This window comes from Dendrobates tinctorius, unplaced genomic scaffold (assembly GCF_039654945.1).
Source record: "Dendrobates tinctorius isolate UK_male_01 unplaced genomic scaffold, ASM3965494v1 ptg000032l, whole genome shotgun sequence".
Lineage (NCBI taxonomy): Eukaryota > Metazoa > Chordata > Amphibia > Anura > Dendrobatidae > Dendrobates > Dendrobates tinctorius.
This window is the reverse complement of record NW_027361700.1, coordinates 40,778,293-40,787,207: the sequence shown is the minus strand read 5'-3', so window position 1 is coordinate 40,787,207 and position 8,915 is coordinate 40,778,293.

The window sequence follows — 8,915 nt, the reverse complement described above, 5'->3', positions numbered from 1 at the left end:
TGTCAATTTTTTAGGGTCCCCCCCACCATTTTTTTTTTTTTATAACCAGAAAAGACAAAGCAGACAACTGTGAGCTGATATTATCAGGCTGGAAAGGTCCATGGTTAGCTGGCCCTTCCCAGCCTAAAAATGCCAGCTCACAGCTGTCTGCTTTCCCTTGGCTGGTTATAAAAAAAAATGGGGGGACCCCACATTTTTTTTTCCCATTTATTTAACAAGTACAGTAAACTACATATGCAAGGCACTGCTCCACTCTTCCACTTGGACCTCCACCTCCTAGTTCAAGATTATTATTTTTTTATTCTATATTTTATTCCATTTTTTGAAAGGAAGGGTGCGTGAAGCAGCTGATAAGCAAGCACTGATTGGCTGCAGTGCTCACGTGACATAACATTGCGATCTGAGCAGTTTTGCTTTAGATATGGGCCATCTGAGACAGACTTGTTGCTAAGGACATTCTGCATAGCAACCGCATGTGAAAATTACATCCGTAGCAACCAATAATAAATTACTGGCCTGGCACCGTGTACACAAGGGTAAGCCAGATGGCAGCAGTCATGTCGTACCTGAGCTTATTTCTATTAATTAGATATTATCCTGGGGTCAACAGGTCCAGGCACGGAAAGAGAACATAGTGCGTAAGCGTCAATCATGGCGGGACAGATACAAATCGGTTTACTGGAGACGTGTCAGGTCAGCGGAGGCCCTGTCCAACATATTACAGGTGACAAGGTGCACTGACACGCGTCTTCCCCTGTGTCCCCTCTTGGGAGGCAGCTGCCTGTTTGGCAGATTAACACTCAGCAATCTCAGAAGGAGCTGATACAGGGGCAGCGCTGGCGGCGGCTATTAATCACACGACCTTTACAAGGGAACAGAAATCCGATCAGCAGCCGCTGACTCCAGAGGAAAAGATATTAAACAGCAGCACAGACGGCTGAGACTGGGGGGGCAATGAGGAGTGGAGGAGGGGCAGACAGCAGGTGAAATGAGCCCCAGAGCTGATGGAGTGAAATACACATCACCCAAGGACGCCTGGATACAATGTGATGGGATAACTGCTTTACCATGCAGTGTTTTATAGGGGGCAGCGATCACTGGGCACCGGGTCACGGGTTTTATATAGGTGAAGGGTAAAGGTCAATGAAGGACTGGGTGCAATTGCCATGATGAACGCCTACGTTCACAACTGACGTGATCTTGGGCGAAGGTCTCCATAGCTTAAGTTGTGAAAGCACTAAAATTTGTCTTAAAAGGGGTTAACTGGTTTACAAAATCCACATTTGCCCAAATTCATTAATTACATTTTTTTTTTCTTTTTCATCTTTTGCGATTTTCATCGCTGGTTTTTTTACGCCAAGAGCTAACTGAATTTTGCTCATTTTTGTTTTTTGTGTTTGCTTTGGTTCACTCTGTGACTTTTTAAGCCCCCCAAAATTCGTATGTTTAAAAACTGCACCAAAATAACTGGTGTACAGAAAATCACTCCAGGGAAAAGGAGGGGGTGAAATGAAGATTTTTGCCAAAAAGTTTGTGACTTTTTAAGAAAGCAAATCCGCGCGGAAAAATCCGCAGCATGTGCACTGCCGTTTTTAAAAGCCATTGGTTAAGATTGTACTGTACCCTGCTTGCGGATCTGCAGCAAAATCCGCACCGTGTGCACACACCCTAAAAAAGGTTTCAAAAGTTCAGTCAACCCCGAAAATCCTTAAACGTAACGGTTCAACTGGCCTATAGAACATTGGAGATAAGCGCCAGTCAGACAAAACAGGTGATGCCAGGAGTGGTGCAAGCTGTGCCCAGGGGCTCAAGTAGTGAGGCTACTTCCACCTCCTAAGCAGGTGGAATTGTGCATGACGAGCTACTGACCTGCAAAGTGCCCAACACCTAAGGACAGCTTTTTAGTGGGGCTATTGGGTCACCTAGGGTAGGTAACAGAAGGGTCACATATAGGACACCCTAGGGTCTAATGCACATACAGTGGCATATAAAAGTTTAGGCACCCCTGGTCAAAATTACTGTTATTTTGAACAGTTAAGCAAGTTGAAGATGAATCTCTAAAAGGCCTAAAGTTAGAGTTTCATTTGTATTTTAGGCAAAAATAAAACATACATATTTTCATCTTTTACATTTCAAAAATTACATAAAGGAAAATAGGCCAATGCAAAAGTTTATGCACCCTGCATGGTTAGTACCTAGAAGCCCTCCCCTGCAAGTATCACAGCTTGTAAACACTTTTTGTAGCCAGACAAGTCTTTTGATTCTTGTTTGAGGGATTCTGATCCATTCTTCCCTGGAAAATTCTTCCAGTTCTGTGAGATTCCTGGGTCATCTTGCATCTACTGCTATTTTGAGGACTAGCCACAGATTTTCAATGATGTTCAGATCAGGGGACTGTGAGGGCCATTGCAAAACATTCAGCTTGCACCTTTTGAGGCAGTCTATTGTGAATTTTGTTGTATGTTTAGGATCATTATCCATTTGTAGAACCTATCCCTCTTTTCAACTTCAGTTTTTTTTTTACAGATGGTGTTTTTTTTTGCCTCAAATACAAAGGAAAGGTGTCATCTTTAACTTTAGGCCTTTTAGAGGTCACTTTATCTCCAACTTGCTTAACTGTTCACAATTGCAGTAATTTTGACCAGGGGTGCCCAAACTTTTACATTCCACCGTATAAGGGGCAGACCTATGGCATCTATAGATTTCAATCACTTTGGACCAAGTAAATCCTATATTGCAGAAAATGTGCACAAATATCCCTGCCCCCCCCATACCTTGCTGATATACAACTAACTCAGCTGCTAGGTGCTAAGTAGCCAGAAGTTGCAATGAAAACTGGGGAAATGCCACGCGCCAGACAATTCTTGTCCCGTGCTGTAAGTCCCGACTTCCAAGCCTTTTCAGCCGCCCGATACTTTTCCTGCCAATGATTTTCCAATCCCAATCACCTTAGTTTGGTTACCTCCAGCAGCAATTCATTTGTTCTATCCAGGTTGCTGCAGTTGGGAAACTAATGAGGAGTAACGGGACATGGAGAAGCGGGGTCTTGTTGGCAGCTTCTAATGAGTATTAATACCCCACATCCATTTGCATTCTAAAGGGTCTCCTAAGCATGAAAGGTGGGCCACCTCCAGCCATGGCGGCCTATAAATCACAGCCATATTAGATCAGTTGTGGAAGGGGTTGCCCACAGGCAGCACCTGCGTACTGGCAATTACTAATATACCCACGCTCCTCCGCAAATACCATCTCAGCATCTGCTTGGGAAAGGCGGCTTCTCAGGAGAGCGGCGGGCACAGAGGTGCTTGCCTTGCACAGGTCTGGAACAATCGGACAGGACTCTACAGCGCGGAGCATAAGCAGAAAGAAGGAAACGCCATCTGCGCAAGTAACTAACTCAGAAATTAATGGCCGAACCATTTCATACAGAAACTATCCAATAAACACAAGTGGATGAGACATCTTAAAGGGAACTGGTCACATTGAAGATGTCATCTGATCTGCACACAGGAGGCTACAGAGCAGGAGGAGCTGATCAGATTGATGACATCTACGTGCGGGAAGGTTTTAATAAATAGTAATCCTTGCATTTTATTCACTGAAATCCCTTATAGTTGCCTTCATGAGTCCAGTGGGCGGTCCTACCCAGATTTCTAGAATGTTAAGTAGGTCCTCTAAGTTAGTAGGTCCAGATGGGAAACTTTCATACACAAAGGTGTCATGGTTTAACACTCACCTGAGCAAGTTCTGCATTGATAGGCACAACTCCGAGGATAAGACCATTCCACTGAACAGTAGTGATGAGCGAACATGCTTGGATAAGGCGTTATCTGAGCATGCTTGTGTGCTAACAGTGTGACTTCGGCATGCTCGAATAAAAAGTTTGTGTCCCCGCGCCTGCATGTCTCATGGCTGTTCGACAACTGCAACACATGCAAAGATTGCCTAACAGGCAATCCCAGCACGTGCAGCCATGAGACATGCGGTCGAGGGGACTCAAACATAATTTTTGAGCACGCCGTTCGCACCCGAGCATGCTCAGATAACACCTTATCTGAGCATGTTCGCTGATCACTACTGTTCAGTGATGGTGGCAGCTCCACCTCATGGAATCCGTTATGTCACATTTTTATTTTCAGAAAAGTTCCTTGAAAATAAGTTGATCACAGAATGCCCTGCTGCTGCATCCTCCTGCGATCAGGCGTAAACCGCAGAGGAACATCGAGGAGAGGGTTTTACTTCTATGCAGGGCCATCACAGAAATGAAGCATCACATGGACAACCTATTAACCTATTGATCGCAGACTCTGGAAAGAACATGCCACCCAATACAAACCAAAGGCATTGAGCGGACCACTAATCATCAGACTAGAGCTGGTCCAGAAAGGACCGTTAAATAGACTGACCTTTAAAGGGCAATTATTTTTTTTTATATGTCTCGTATGTATTATATAGACCACAAAGTGCTGCCGATCAGTCAGGGCGAGACTCCCACGGTCACTCAAAATCTCACTCTGAAGTGTCCAGCTACTGGATGAGTAAATGCAGAGTGTTGTGGGGGCTCAATAGAAACCAGTCCTCTATGTTATCTCACCATCACTGACAGCAAGCAATTATTATAAAAAACAAGTTATCACCCATCTATAGAACTAATTGATTACTAATTGGGGTCTGAAGACCGAGCCCGACAATGAGGAGCAAAAGGGGGAACTTATCCCCACTAGAATGGAGTCACTCTCTATGGGGCAGTGGGAAAAAGCTGGACACATTTCTCACCAGCGCCATAGCGAATGAATGGTACAGCCATAGAGCTCTATTCTAACGGGGATAAAAGGGTCACCATTCTGCCACTTGGTGGGAGTCCCAACAGTCGCACCCCATCTGTTCATTTAGTTATCACCTATCCTGTGCTTTTCATTAACAAAAGTTGCACTGTTTGGTATTTACAGGCTCTTTGTTTCCCTGAACACTGCTGGCAGCAAAATGAGTTAACTAAGAATCAGTCAGTAAACTTAATCTAACAGGGGAGCTTTTAACTCTTGTGTTTTTTTCTTAGCTCCTCTGTGAAAATTTATAACCAAAACAAAATACAGCTCAACTTTCATGAGGTCAGAAATCAGCTCAAGAGTTCAGAAGAAAAGATCAGAAACAGCTCAACCTATGAAAATGGGCTCACTAATGGAATCTTCGTTACCTCATTCTACAGCCAGCAGTAGACCGTACAAAACTGAGGCTATGGAAGGAAAGATGGGCAAAATATATTTTTTTAATGAAACCCAATTACAAAAATTATTTTTAGTCCAAAATACCGCGAGTTAAAAAATCCTCTATATCCTTTTAAGAAAATCAATCAGCAGGTTTGTAATCTGAGGACTGCATGAGGTTGGGGTTAAAACACACAATTCAGTGATGTGTCACTTATTAGGCTGTGTGCTGTTTACTTACAGTGAAGGTTTTATCACTAGGACATGATCATTGCTGTAACTAGCTGCTGCACAAGCACTGGGCCAACTCTGCTACCTCCTGTGAGAAGTAGTTTACTGTAGATGGGCTATGTATGGAGAAAGCCTGGCGTGGGCAGGGGCAATTTTCTCAGCTGCTCTGCTGCATGTAAGTACTTGGATTGTATCACATCTGCTGCACATTGGATTTGGGGGTCTTTCTCCCTGTTATGCTACTGTCAGATAAAATTGCAAAAATCTGGTGACAGATTCCCTTTAATCTGTAAGAAGTCCACCAGGTCTACAATGTTATACGAGAACTAAGAACTAGGATGTAACTGTACCACAGACGTATGTAGTCACGCCCAATGGAAAACGTGGAGCTTGGCTTCGTCCACAGCGCGTCAGTGCCCGTGGTTAGGTGCATATGCTCAGGAGGCAATGGCGGTGCAGTCACGATGGACTTTTTTGCAAAAGGGATGCACTGTAACAAAACATATAATGCAAGGTCCTCTGTATAGGAAAGCGCAGTCTGCTACACTTTCTTATACAGTTACAATTAAAGGGGTTGTCCACTACTAAGATAATCTCTTCTTGATCTACCATAAATGTTTGGTGCCGATAAAATAAAAAAAGCTTATACTCACCTCCCGCTGTCTGTGCCTTTCTTGTTAATTACTTAACCGTACGATGGTGGGGCCAGTGACGCCAGCGCCGTGCTCACATTTGATAACTGCACAAGAGCCCCAAGAAGAGCAAGTAATGAGACCGCTGGAACAGGAGGGGAGTATAAGTGTTTTCATTCTATCGGGGCCAAGCGAGAAGGGGTTGTCCAAGTAGAGGATAACTTCTTTAACAGTATGTGAGCACATAACAGCCAGACAGAGACCGAAAAACGACACTTTCGACCTCCTTCCTGTGAGCTATGGCCTATTGCCCCATTACAGTATGTGTTGGGAAAAGTGCCTGCTGTATATGTAAACTATGTGCTCAGACGCACTGTGGATTTAGATTAAGATGGAACCTGTCAAATCTACTGTGAATGGGAGAGGATGACCATGGACTAAGTGATCAGGGGGCTGTGGAGGAAAGGCAAGGTATTGCTCCTAAGTCAACAATGACCATGGCACCATGTGGTTAATAATAAATCATGCTTGAAGCACTGGTTGTGTGATTGCTAATTTACAATCTAAGGCCTGTTTCACACATCCGTTGGTCACTATCAGTCAAAATCCGCCGTTTTTTAAAAAAAACGGATCCGCCATTTTTTTTGGCGGATCCGTTTTTTTCCCCATTGACTTGCATTATCGGCGGATTTTGACTTGACTCTCATCCGTATGTCGGCGGATCCGCCAAAATTTTGGCGTCCGCTGACATCACCGGACGGACAATGCAACGTTTTTTTGGCGGCCGGATCCGCATTTCTGCCTTTTGCTACACATTTAACCCTGAATCCAATCTGGCTGCTGGAGAAAATCTCTCTCTCTTGATGTCCCGGCTCTCCTCTCGTCCCGCCTGACCATGTCCCGGCTCTCCTCTCGTCCCGCCTGACCATGTCCCGGCTCTCCTCTCGTCCCGCCTGACCATGTCCCGGCTCTCCTCTCGTCCCGCCTGACCATGTCCCGGCTCTCCTCTCGTCCCGCCTGACCATGTCCCGGCTCTCCTCTCGTCCCGCCTGACCATGTCCCGGCTCTCCTCTCGTCCCGCCTGACCATGTCCCGGCTCTCCTCTCGTCCCGCCTGACCATGTCCCGGCTCTCCTCTCGTCCCGCCTGACCATGTCCCGGCTCTCCTCTCGTCCCGCCTGACCATGTCCCGGCTCTCCTCTCGTCCCGCCTGACCATGTCCCGGCTCTCCTCTCGTCCCGCCTGACCATGTCCCGGCTCTCCTCTGCTACATCGGCGGTATTTTTTTTTTTCAGCGCGGCTCCTTTAACTTTCCCGGATCGGCGGATCCCGGCGCACCAACGGTCCGGTGGTATTTCGACGCCTACGGATCCGTTCTCCGCCATTTTGGCGGATTACAACTGAGAAGAAAAACGTAAGTGTGAAACAGGCCTAAGAAAAAAGTTAGAAAACTGTATATCTCGGACCAGGATCGTAACGCAATGCTCAGAGTGGCCAGCTCTGTCCCAACATCATGTATTTCTATACAGCCGTCACGCTCGGGTCGGGAAGAGATGCCAGCCACTCCGAGCATTGCGTCCATCACCTTCGACTGAGACAAACGCCTGTTTTACTCTTCCCGAATCTGCGCAATGGCGGCAAAATTCACAATTTACCTACGTCGTGTACCCTTAGCCGGGGTCCCGACAGGCATATTGAGTACGGGACGCTTATAGAATAAGATGGTAGAGAAATTCTACAGGAGTACAACATTACTGCGGTATTAGATTTTAATATAATAAATAATTAGATTTATTAACATCAATTATTGCTTTCCTGACCAACAGCGACGTCATCTTCCTTCCTACCTATGTAGGTCTGAATACAACCTATGTGGGTCTTAATTTTCTTCTTAGGCTAGCCCTTCACAGACTGCAGTGAGAAGGGTCTTATTACCTGACCAAAAAAAAAAACCCCAAAACATAATTTGGCTGGTCCTACAGTACATGGTTAGACCTCCTAAGCACAGAAGGTGGCGTCACCTTGCGGGGATAAGAAAATCTTTCTAAAAACTAGTACGGGGGAGGCGGAATCCGCATTTTTAAGTCATCCTAATGAATTAGAGCTGGGAAGTGGCTGGAGGCTATAGTCTCTATATAAATGGTGCACATTTACAGATTCGGCATGACTTGCGGCATGCTAAGGCACATAAATGTCACCGAATGATATTCTATGTACACAACAGTACATTGTGCTAAAGAAAAAAAAAAAAAATTACCAGTTTATAAATAAACTGGCCCAGAGGTTAATTAGTTACGCTCTCTTTAAAAGTGTGAGGTGCATGTCCGGTATTAATAACAGCTTCTGACACTTTCTCTGGATATTACACCACTTTTCACTGCAAAGGAGAGAGAGGGTGACCTCAAGCTCTGCAGCCATTATAGGGTTATATCTATGAAATTATGTAGTAAGTCTTAAGCCGCACCTTCATCTTTCGCTATAAATGCCCATCATTCATGCCAGTCCTGACCTGCCAGGCTCCACTCTGTCACAGCCGTAATAAAAACATCAGCCTGTCTATTAATATTCCTTCAGCTCTTATTTCTTCTAAATCTCTCTTGTCCTTGGTCGCGTTCCACCGCCAGCAGCCAAACTGGTCCTCAGCCTAGTTGTGCCAGTCCTGGGTATTAATGAGATCCAGGGGCTGGGATAAGATTGAAGGCTGTTGGCACCAGATGGAAAACTCTACCCAGCTGCTCCCTCTGCTTTTATGTGTGGTGGGTGAAGTCTGCAGACGGCCCGATTCTCCAACTTTGAAGCCGCAGTTATGCAAATGGCACAATTTCAGAGCCAAGCTGAAGCCTGGCGTC